A 12960-nucleotide genomic window follows, 5' to 3' on the forward strand; every position below is an offset into this window, starting at 1 on the left:
GATGGACATTTGGGTGGTTTCCAGTTTTTGGCTATTAGGAATAAATGTGCCATGAACATTATCATTTGAACATGCTTTTTATTCTTTTGGGTATACACCTAGGAGTGGAACTGCTCGATCATACGGTCCCTCCATGTTTCACATTGTGAGGACCTGCCAAAATGTTTTTCACAACAGCTGCACCATTTTACGTTTCCAACAACAGTGTATGAAGGTTCTGATTTCTCCATAGCCTGGCCAACACTGTTGTCTGTCTTTTAATTATAGGCCTTCTAAAGGGAGCAAAATGATATCTAATTATGCTTTTGATTTGTGGTTCCCTAATGTCTAATGATGCTAAGTATTTTTTCATGTGTTTATTGGCCATTTGTATATCTTCTTTGAAGAAATGTCTGTTGATACACTTTACCCATTTTTTTGTATACTAGTCTTTTTTATAATTTATTAATTTTTTAATTGAAGTATAGTTGATATGCAATGCTAGGTTAATTTCTATTGTACAGCAAATTGGGTTATCCTTTTGTTATTGAGTTTTATAAGTTTTTTACGTATTCTGGATACAAATCCCTTATCAGAAACATAGTTAGCAAATATTTTCCCCCATTCTGTGAGCTGTCCTTTCACTTTCTTGATGATATGATTTGCAGAAAAGTTTTTAATTTTTATAAAGTCTAACTTGTCTATTTTTTTCTTTCATTACTTCTGTTTTTGGTTACTTGTGCCTGTTTCAAGTTCGTGAAGGTTTACTTCTATATTTTTGTCAGAGTTTTATAGTTTTAACTCTTACATGATGTCTGTGATCCATTTTGAGTTAATTTTTGTGTATGGTGTGAGGAAAGTGTCCAATGTTATTCTTTCGCATGTAGATATCCACTTGTCCCAGAATAACTTGCTTGAATGACTATTATTTCCCCATTGAATTGTCTTGGCATCCTTGTCAAAAATCAATTGACCACAAATGTAAGGGTATATTTCTGGACTCTCCATTCTATTACAATGGTCTGTGTGCCTATTCTTAAGCCACACCATGTAATCTTGGTAACTGTAGTTTTGTAGTAAGTTTTGAAATCCGGAAGTGTGAGTCCTCCAAATTTGTTCTTTTTAAAGGTAGTTTTGGCTTTTCTGGGTCCCTTAAATTTCTACATGAAATTGAGGATCCTATATGAAACTTAGGATCAGCTTGTGTCCATCAACAAGATGGACACAATTTTAGAAATTCTGATTTGATTTCACTGTATTATGGAATTCACATTCCTGCTAGAGTTAAGATATCGACAGAATAGACTGGATTATGTACAATGTATCTATATGATGTTGAGCTAGTTTTCTAAAATTATGGAAATTTTCTATCCATGCTGACAGCTTGTGGAATATCACCGTAGTCAAAATATTACCTAAGAGTGCATTTTGCACACGAAGTTTATTGTTACTGCTAGATCTATTAACATATTACAGTATAAAGTAGTTGAGGATCTTGCCGTTGATTTCCTGGAAAAATCTAACAAGATTGTTTTTTGCATGTATATAAATTTTGACTTAATTGGTTTTCTTTTAAGTAGTACTTGTGGATGTGTATTTGTATACAATTGATATTACTCTCTAAAGGGCTCTAATGGTGGAAAATTTTGAGAGCTTTTCTTTTGGGTTTAGATCAGAGATTTAGTTGAATAAATCTAGCCCTTTGAGCCTGTTAAAAAAACAAAAACCAGGAGATTTGTTGTAAATTCACACTGTGGGATACTGCTTACCATAAATTGGAAGGGACTGCTACGTGCAACAATAGGATGAATGTCAGAAACTTTCTGAGCGAAACAGTGTTTCCTGTATGATTCTATTTGTATGAATTTCTAGAATAGGCAAGACTATTGTATGAAAAAAATCAGAACTTTGAGGGAATGGAGACGTTGAGTTACTTGGAAGGGGTACAAATGATCTTTCCGAGGTGAAGATAATGCACTATGTCTTACAGGGGTTTGAGTTTCAGGTGATATATTTAAAAGATTTGTACATTTTATTTACTTCAGTTTAACTCGAAAGAAAAAAATCTATCAGCAAATATGGAATTCTAATTGTATACAGCATGCATGCTGGAGTTTTTTCAGGTGTGTCTGATGTCTTCAACCTACTTTGAAATGCATAAAAATAAGATGGATGATGGTTGGATAGACTGATAGAGAGATGGATACATACGTAATAAGTCAAGTACAGAAACTGTAATGGTTCAGTCTAGGCGGTAGGTATATGGGTGTTCAATGTAAAGTTATTTCACCTTTTCTGTATGTTTAAATTTTTTATAATACAGTAGAAGACATTGGGTGAGGGTATCACACCACTCTGGTATTTAATATAAAAGGTAAATGTAACTGTTTTGTCTTAAAATGACAATATGTACAATACTCAGAAATTATCATCTTTGCAACCGTATAAACTTAAGATAAAAAATTTTGTCGTCAACCTCACAATATGCTAGGTGATAGATTTTACATATCTTTCGGGAGCCCACAGGCAAAAGAACTTTGAAGACAGGTGCACTAATATTCCCCGAGGCTAACAGTCTGTGTAGCATTGCACCTGGACCTGCTTCTTCTCTGCGGGCTTTCATGTTGGGGTGTCTCTCATTTCCTCCCCATTCCCACCTCAGATCTGACCATTTCTGCCCAATTTCTATTACGTCAGGGATGCGTGCTCTAATATAGCAGTTCATGTGTTCAATACATGAATTCGTGCCAAGCTGTTCGTTCTCCGTCATTTCCAGGTAACGTGTCAGTTTTGCAGTGATGCTCTGAAGAAAGTATATTAACTCAAGCTAGTGATTCTAAGGGTGGACAGTTAAGGTCTCTTGGAATCCAGTTGGGGAGATCCTTTGGGCCAGATGGAGCCCAGAGAAGGCTGGCTCTGTCAGTGTGTTTTGGAAATTTGTGCAAGCATTTCCTGTTTGTCATGATTATTGGGGAGTCAGGTGGATATTGGCATTTAGATATGGGCCAGAAATGCTAAATATCCTTGGGCAAGAGTCACACCCCATAAGGAATTGTCCACACATCCTGCATGATTTTCAGGTATCCCACTGGACCTTTATGTCAGGAAAACCCGATTTATGTGTATCTAAGTCCATTTTATATGTAAAACTTTCTTTTACGTAGAAGCTCAAAGTATTGTCCCATGACTTAAATTTTCCCAGAGTGTTACTGTAAGATTGTATTTTCTTTGTCTAGAACACGAACAGGAGTAATTTCTGGTTTCATAAAATTCCATTGCTTCTGTCGTTGCTCTCTCGACACTAATATAATATACCCCATCGTGTTTTTGTTTGTAGCTGTTGCATCCTGGTGATTCCATGTACAGTTAGTACAAACATCCAACTACACCACCCACGATGTCCTGTAGTGTGGGCAGACCTGAGCATTTCCATATGGAAAGACACAGCATTTTATTACAAGCATCTTTCCTATGGGTTTAATTTATATTGCAATTAGAATGATTTGTTTTCTTGAAATTCTACGTGTAGGTGGTAATGTTTATAAATTTCATTTCAGAATAATGAGGAGGATGTTACAATGTATTTGTTAGAAAGGAACATCGGTTGGATAGTATTGAGAAACTCTGGCCTAGAACACCCCTGGAACTCCTTAGCGCACCACACTTTTTGACCCTCCAGGCCATCACCTCAGCAGTTTATACACTCAGAGTAACCGCTGCGTCACCTGTGATCTATCTCTAAAGATTCCTTTGAGCCCCCTGCTGGGCTGGTGGGTGAGTGTCATGAACTACATGTTTGCGTCCCCTACAAATTCATAGTTTGAAACCCTGACCCCTGAATAGGATGGTATTAGGAGGTGGGGCCTTTGCAAGGTGATTAGGTCATGAGGATGGAGCCCTTAGTATGGGATTAGTGCTTTTGTATAAGAGACAGGAGAGCTTGTTTCCCCTCTCTCTGCTATGTGATGATATAGCATCTTCCATCTGCCAGCTCCCTGATGTTGAACGGCCAGCCTCCAAAGCTGTCGGACATGAATTGGTGGCCAAGCAGCCCAGTCTATGGTAATTTCTTACAGCAGCCAGAAAGACTAAGACAGTGGGCACCTCTGGGACAGGCTCCGCAGATGGTCTTCATCTAAAAAGAAGCCCAGTCAGGTACATGTCAACACCATTTTGTGTCCCTTTGAGAACTAGGGCCCAAGATGACAATCCTTCACAACGTAAGGTAGCAACATGTGCTGTCCACACGACAGGCACACAATTTCCAGACGGCCTAATGAGAGCAGGTGTGAGGAAAACAAATACGTGCGAAGGCAGAGCCGGAGTAAACAAAAACACATCTGGTTATGGGACTCATCAGTGTATCTCTGCAAACGTACCCAACAGGCTAGTGTCTGCATGTCGAGAGGGAACACAGGGTAAGGAAATGGGGAAAATGATTGATCTTATGCCAACCAGCTGGCCACCTGCTACGGAAAGGAAAAGAGGTTGCCCCTGCCCCTGGGCTGTGACCCAGTGGGATGAGACGGAAGTGGATCTCAGGATCGAACCGCACAAGCATCATGGTGCCATCTAGGGGTGGAGGCTGAACTGTCCCTGGTGCCAGGCAGCCTGTTCCACAAGTTTGTCCAGGATCTTACGTGCAGGATTTTGCTTTGCAAGCACTATTATCAGGTTTTACTCCCACTGATTATTAGTTTTAATAATTTTGTATATTGTACACATTTTCCAGTTTTTTTTATTGGAGTATTAGTTGCTTTACATTGCTTTGTCAGTTTCTGCTGTACAGCAAAGTGAATCAGCCATATGTAGACATATACCCTCTCTTTCTTGGATTTCCTTCCAGTTTTTTTATCAACAATATTTGGATAGGTAATAGTTGTACATGTCATGATATTGAAGAAGTACAAAAAAGTATTAGCCATAAAAAAGGATGAAATAATGCCATTTGCAGCAACAGGGATGGACCTAGAGATTTTCATACTAGTGAAGTAAGTCAAACAGAGAAAGACAAATATTATATGATATCACTTATATGTGGAATCTAAAAAAAGATACACATGAACTTATTTACAAAAGAGAAGCAGACTTTGAAAACAAACTTATGGTTACCAAAGGGGAAGGAGGTGGGGAGAGATAAATTAGGAGTTTGAGATTAACATATACACACTACTATATATAAAATAGATAATCAACAAGGACCTACTGTATAGCACAGTATACTCCATATTCTGTAATAACCTACATGGGAAAAGAGTCTGAAAAAGAATGGATACATGTATATGTATAACTGAATCACTTTGCTGTGCACCTGAAACTAACACAACGTTTTAAGTCCACTATAGTCCAATATAAAATAAAAAATAAATTAAAAAAAAGGTATTTATTGAGCCATGAGATTATCCATCAGTTTATCCACTATTTTTTCAAATAATTAACTTAAAAAATTTTATTAGCACTAGTTTTATTGTTTTTAAAATATTATATAATATAAAAATAAATACTTATTTTTCCTATTAATTAAAAAGAAAAAGTATTGGAAGAAGATAAGACGCCCTCAGCTCTCTGGTCCTCCAGCCACATGATCCTCCTCTCCAGGGGCACCTGTGAATCTTTCCAGAGGTGGTGTCTGCACACACATGTAATTGTTTTTAGACGAATTACTGCAAACTGTACATACTGTTCTGCATCTGGCTTTGTTTTCATTCATCAGTGTATTGCAAAGATGACTCTGTGTCATGATAGATGGTGTTGATTTGCTCTTCCCCCAGTGGCATGGAATTGCACCGAACTGTGACTCCTTTAACCTATTCTCTTTTGATGGCTATTCAGGTTGTTTCAGTATTTTTCTAGCATAAATAACATGATTAATATTCCCATCTTTTCTGTGTGTCTGTGTGTGTGTGTGTGTGTGTGTGTGTGTGTGTGTAGGTATTTTGCACGTGAATGAAGTATCTCGGAGAACACATTCTCGTGAGCGGAATTGCTAGGCTAAAGGGCATGTGTCTGTAATTTTGAAAGCTTTTTGCCAAATGTCCCTTCAGGGAAGTGACAACAATTTACATTGCCATTGGCAACATATGAGAGCTCCTGTTTCCCCATCCTCACCTGTACAGCGTATTATCAGACATTTCTATATTTGCTAACCTGACAGGAGAAAAATGCTCTCTCACTAGGTTTAATTCGCATTTACAAGATGCTGTCATCATCATCCATCTCTCTTCATCCACATCACAACCCTGTTAGATAGATATCATTTTGTTAATTTTGCCCATTTCACCGGAGTGTAGAGAGGTTGAATGATTTGCAGAAGTTCACACAGCTGGAATTAGAACATAAACCCAGATGTTCTGTGTCCAGCACGGTTCTCTTTCTCCAAGAGCATAGTTGCCTCCACTGGGTAAAGTAGCTATGGCCCAGGGAGCAGGAGATTTGGGTTTTTGCTGAAAGAAAAGCCTAGACGCCTCGGTGGAGAACTAGGGCCCAAGATGACAATCCTTCACAGAGATACAAGAGAGGCACTGGTCACAGGAAACAGTCTTCTGAGATCTGGGGACCACAGCCCAGGCAACCTCAGACACGCTGTGCATTGACCTGAGCCAGAGGCAGAGCCAGCAGCACCCAGGGAACATTGACTTCTTCCTGGGCAGCCAACCCTCTCAGGAAAGGACACCTCCGAGGGGGCAAAGAGACCAAAAGGGACCGCACTTCCCAGAAGTCAGGGTGTAGGAGGAGTCTGGACGCCGATGCTCTTCACAATTGAGGGACCTCTCAGGAAAACAAATCTGCCTCAGTAGCTTCTTGTTGGAGCCTTAGCTGCCCCTCTGCACCTGTTGAGACCTCTGGAAACTCTTTTTGTTTTTTTTGATTGAAATATAGTTGATTTACAATGTTGTGTTAGTTTTGGGTGTACAGCAAAGTGATTCAGTTATGCATACATACATATATATTCTTTTTAATATTCTTTTCCATTATGGTTTATTACAGGAAATTGAATACAGTTCCCTTGTGCTATAAGTAGGTCCTTGCTGTTTATCTATTTTATATATAGTAGTTTGTATCTGCTAATGGAGACTCTTGCAGGAAATTCTTTCTTTGAGAAGGCTGGCCAGAAAATAGGATGGCTGTCACTAGTGCTGAGAGACTGAGGTCAGGGCTTGGCTGGTTTTGGTCCAGTTTTCCCCACAAGCGAACCCGTGTGACTAGGGTTCAAGTGCAAGTAGTTTTCTTGGGAGATGCGGAGAAGACCACTAGGAGAGTGGAGAGGTGATACAGGGGTGAGAAGATGGCTCATGTGTGTGCATTATTAAACCAGCTTCCACAGTGGCCTTTAGGGGCTTAATCCCATGCTGTGCGTGTGGGACTCTGGGAAATGGTATAAAACACGCATCTCAGGATTATCCCAACTGAGGGGTAGGTGAGCTGGAGTATTTATACACCAGCTCCAAGAGTCGTTGGTCCAGGGCTGCTCTCAGGGGAGGTGAAGTCTCCAGCGCGTCGGGCTTACCATGAAGGAGGGAGAGCAGCTTCCTGTGAGCCAGAAAAGGGCCCAGACAAGCCCATGGTGGCAGTCACAGCTGGCTGGAGTGCATGGACATGGCACCGTGTGAAGGACAAAAGCAGGGCACAGACAGGGCTGCGATGGCTGTGCTCCTCAGCGTGGTGACCGGGAGGTGCCCAAGGCTTCAGGTAGGGACAGCAAGGTCAGGGAAACTCACTGCACTCTGCACCTCTGTCCCGACCACAGCTGAACGGAACCTCTGCTTACACAGCCCCCTGCCCCTCTCCTCTACTCCAGACTTGACCATTCCTATCGGTATCATATCTGAATATCCAGAAGTAAATGAATCCCTTGAAAGTTTGATAGAAGTTAAGCTTCTCACAGAGATATACTATCTTGAATATAGTGGCAGAGGTTTCCCCAGAAGGTCATCTGTGCACCCCTGGAAGGTCATGTGGAGCCCCAGATCTGAATTTCCCTTCCATCTGAGTGTGGCTGCCTGCCTATCAAACACACATGCGGGGCTTCCCTGGTGGCACAGTGGTTGAGAGCCCGCCTGCCGATGCAGGGGACGCGGGTTCGTGTCCCGGTCAGCGAAGATCCCACATGCCGCGGAGCGGCTGGGCCCGTGAGCCATGGCCGCTGAGCCTGTGCGTCCGGAGCCTGTGCTCCGCAACGGGAGAGGCCACGGCAGTGAGAGGCCCGCCTACCGCAAAACAAAACAAAACAAAATAAAACAAAACAAAAAATACGCATGCGAACCCTTACTGTTCCCCAAGTGTCAAATCCTCCTGATTATCTTGACCCTAAAACTGATCACCAGATGGATTGAATTGCAAGGTTTTATTTTTGAAGGTTTTATAATAATAATAATAATTTATTATTATATATTTTATTTATTTATATTTATTATATTTGTTTAATATTATTATATTTATCCTTATTTAATTATTATGTTTATTTAATGCTATTATATTTATTATTATTTAGTTATTCTATTTGTTTAATATTATATTTATTTAATATATATATTTATTATTATATTATATTTATTATTATTTTATTTATTATTATTAATTATTTATTTTATTTTTGAAGGTTTTGTTTTTGCCATTTCACACTATGATTCTCTATTTCCACAGGTTCATTAGGGGAAATTAAGAGCAACAATGCAGAAGTTCAGCCCAGAAATACATGACAGCTTGTAATCAGATGTAGTCCTAGCAGTCAGAGCCTCGAACTTAATTACCTTTCTCTTAGCATGAATTTTTATAATGTGCGTTTGGACATCCTTTTAAAAACACCTATGCTCTAAGATTATATGTGTTTTTACCCTTTCTTCAGCAATAGTGTATCTTAGGATTGATCTCAAAGGCATATTGATAAAAACCGCTAAAGATGATGTCACAAGTCTATTCATTGCAGCTGTGTCTGTAATAGCAAGAGTAGGTACAACCAAAGTGTCCATCAACAGAAGGTTAGTTGACTAAACTGTGGCTCATCCACACAATGGTGTACTCTGTAGCTATTGAAAGGAGTGAGAGATATCTCTAGAAAGCCCTATGGAGTGATCTCCAGGGTATTGTTCTTTCAGCTTTTTTGAAGTATAATTTGTATACAAAACCTTCATGTATTAATGTATACAATGTGATGGGTTTGGACAAGTGCGTACATCCATGTTACCATCTCCACAATCAAGGTAATAAACGTATCCAACACTTCCAGAAAATAATAATAAAAATAAATAAAAAATAATAACATCTACGCTTTACTTTTGTGCTACTTGTATTGAGCTGGGTTTTTCTTTACTGCATCTGTCACTAGTATTAGTAACCAGGGCACATGAACTACTGATCTTCTAGGAATTGATTTACTGCGATAATATACTAACGTAACTGTGTTACCGTACCTGAATAATGATCACATTGCCAAAATGCACGCTAAATGCAGACTGCACCTCAATTTCTCTATTTGTACCTCTAGACAAACAAGGTTGACTCAACTCTCAGGAGAATTGATTAAATCACGGTTTGACGTCCAGACTTCACTTTCTGGCCAAATCAAGGAAAGTCTAATTTAGAGAAACGAACTAATTATGATAAAGTAAAACCTTAATCATTTTCCATGTTATACATCTGTCTCGCAAGTTGAAAGTTATACATCTCTCTTGAAAGTTTTTCTCTATGAGCACATTGGGAACTGCAGAGAAACAAGAGACTAAATGAATTCATTTTCCATGTTATACATCTCTCTTGAAAGTTGAGAGTTATACATCTCTCTTGAAAATTTTTCTCTGTGAGCACATTGGGAACTGCAGAGAAACAAGAGACTAAATGAATTCTGTCTGAACACTGTAAAGCAACGCAGAGCCAGATGGTGTTCAGACTTCAATATGGGGTTTGCCTTAGGAACAGAGGCAGAGCAAAGACTCTACCATTTACTGACTAGCCTTCTAAGGTGATTACGTAAAGTTGGGGAGGAGCAGGGGCAGGTGTGGGAGTGGATGCTACCGTGATTGGTGCTATGGAAGGTTCAACGTTTTTCCTTCTGTCCTCCCTCTCTTTGGAAATACAAGAATTTCAAGAGTCACAGTAATAATATGCTTTGAAGGATATGGAATAGATAACGATAACCTTTCTAGAACTGAAATGTGTCTTTCACATGAAAAAGAAAGAGGGGACTTCCCTAGCGGTCCAGTGGTTAGGACTCCGCGCTTCTGCTGCAGGGGGCACGGGTTCGATCCCTGGTTGGGGAACTGAGATCCCACATGCTGTGCGGCGCAGCCAAAAAAAAAAAAGAAAGAAAGAAAGAATCCCCTTGTAGACTACACAATGTGCAATGTGTATCCTCAAGAATTCAATTGGCAACACCAACAACTCTTTCTCACAGAAGAATGAATCCAGAGAAAAAGTGTAATTGTTGTCAATGGTTTCTTAAAGCATACCTCACAGGATGTATTCCTGGAGTGTTTAGAGAAAAGCTTTGGTTCTTTTTCACTTTCAAAACAACAAAACTACTCTCATTGTATAATATGAGTCACCACAAAATTGTTAGACAAGGAAAAACTTTAGCTTCAGTTGATGAATACCAATGAGCACATGCTTTACATGCTGAAATCTAAAGGAAATAACAATAGATTAAGTTTTGGCCTTCATACAAGCGCTTGATACATGCACTGACTGTTCTAAGACCTATCAAGTGTTTGCTTTGTTAATATTTTTTAGGTGCAAAAATGACATTGTGGTTAGGTTCTCTTTTTTGAAAAAATCTTATCTTTTAGAGGTATACACTGAAATGTTGAAAGATGAACTAATACAACATCTAGGATTTGGTTCCAAATACTCTGAAGGGGAGGGCAGACAGAGTTGATGGGGAACACTTTGGCCATGAGTTGATAACTGTCAAAGCTGAGTGATGTGCACATGGGGTTCATTATACTGTTTTCTCTACTTTTGCTTATATTGGAAATTTTCCATAATAAAAAGGTTTTCTTTAAAGTATTTTCTTGGAGACCTATAACCAGTAACAACTAACTCATAAAGCACATATGGAACGTCGAGCATTGTTCTAAGCACATTACCTATTTAATATTTACAGGGACCCCAGTGGGATAAGTACTGTTATTAAGCCCATGTTATATCTGGGGAACTGTAGGCGCAGAAAGCTACATAATTTGCCAAGGGCAGCATAGTTATTAAGTGGAAGAGCAGAGGTTGGAATCTTGGCCGTCCAGCTCCGGAGTCTGAGTGCTTTAGCCACTTGGTAAAGAAACACGTCTTATTTGGACCCATGATGGAGCGGCAAAGAGCCCAGCTGTAGACGTTACAGTCTGCTAGGCAACTCCATGCCGGAAGCTTTCCCCCTGAGGTTTTCCACTCCCGAATCCCTCCTTGTGATAAACTTCTAGTTTAAGAAAACATTTTGAAATGCTCATTTCCAAGGATTTTGTATTTTTATGGTTTTTCTGCTTATTTTCTTTACTATGAATTTTTTGTTAAATAAATCTTCTATAGCCTTGGGTTTGTGTTTGGGTTGGTACATTCTATACTTATCCAACTTTACCATATATCTTTCTCATCTTCATGATTCCTAATTTAAAAAATTTTTGCCTTTTTGGTTATCATTTTCTGCCTTTGCCTTTTTAAAGTTTATTTGTAAAGTTTAAATTTCTTCTTTCATTTCATTATTTTTTTCCCCCTATTCTGTTTAGGAGGTTTTGCCATTCTTCTCCTTTATTTTTAAATTCTAGGGAATTCCCTAGCGGTCCAGTGGTTAGACTCCAGGCTTCCATGGCAGGGGACCCAAGTTTGATCCTAGGTTGGGGAGCTAAGATCCCACAAGCTGCGGTGTGGCCAAAAAGAAAAATCTATTTATAGAAATAATACTGACTTTGAATTTCTTTATGTAAAATAATATTTATTTTAAAAATTTCGAAGACTCCGTTTTTTAAACTTTTATTTATTATTCTACTTTCTCAATCGTTTTATTGTTCTGCACATCATGGGAAACTAAGTTTGCTGACTTTCCCTGGATCTAAACCCTGAAGATGACAGAAACAACAGGCATGAGAAATGGATGCAGAGACTGGGAGAAACCCCGGGGGCACAGGAGGTGACCGATGAGAACTTTGTCCACAAAGCCCTTACTCTCTCTCTGACACTGCATGAGGAGGTGCACGGTCACCCCACTGTTACTGAAATACAGCATCTACACCAGCAGGCAGAGGGATGCGTGAGAGCAGCCCCTGTGCTTTTCTGTGATAAGCAGAAAATCATTGCCATAGGCAGCTGAGTGCTGGCTTGGGGAAAAGATGAGTCACCCAGTTAGACCTAAATTTTCCTTTTTTGTGGAGTCTGTTGAGTATCTGAGGTGTAACTCTTTTAGGTCACGGCTGGCTAAACTCTTAAAACAAAAATCTCAATTGTTGGCCTTTTAGATGTGAAGGGTGATAAGAAGTTGCCAAAGGCAGTTCTGAAGTCTGGATGATTAAAGGAAATGAAGAAAGAGTCCTACAAGAGCCTAGGGTTTTGTTTTGTTTTGCTTTGTCCTGTTTTTGAGGGTGGGGGAGAGGTCGTGTATGAGCTCACTATTGAATCTGAGGAGATGCTGGCCATCAGGTGTGGTCCCGAGGGGGCAAGGGAATTCTGGGACTCAGGGGAGACAGTGCCAGGCTGCAGATGCAGAGGAGGAGGGATGGTGGGCAGAGGTAGAAAAAGGATACCTTACAGCCCAAAGATGGGGAAAAGGCACCGCGATGAGGACGAAATGGAGAAGACAGGGCGAAGGTTAGGTTCAAGGAGAAGCCAGAGTGTTTATTACAGAGAGAGAGGCTGGTGGAGAACAGACCACAAAGGGAGCCTGCGTCAGGTGACCTTAGTGATTTAGGAAATTCCATGTGGAAATTGTCAGCTTAGAGGCAGAGTTGATACTGGGGACTTAAAGGGTGAGGGGCTCGTGTAGAGCAGCCCCTGTGAAAGCTT

The sequence above is a fragment of the Phocoena sinus genome, chromosome 16, assembly GCF_008692025.1.
Source record: "Phocoena sinus isolate mPhoSin1 chromosome 16, mPhoSin1.pri, whole genome shotgun sequence".
Lineage (NCBI taxonomy): Eukaryota > Metazoa > Chordata > Mammalia > Artiodactyla > Phocoenidae > Phocoena > Phocoena sinus.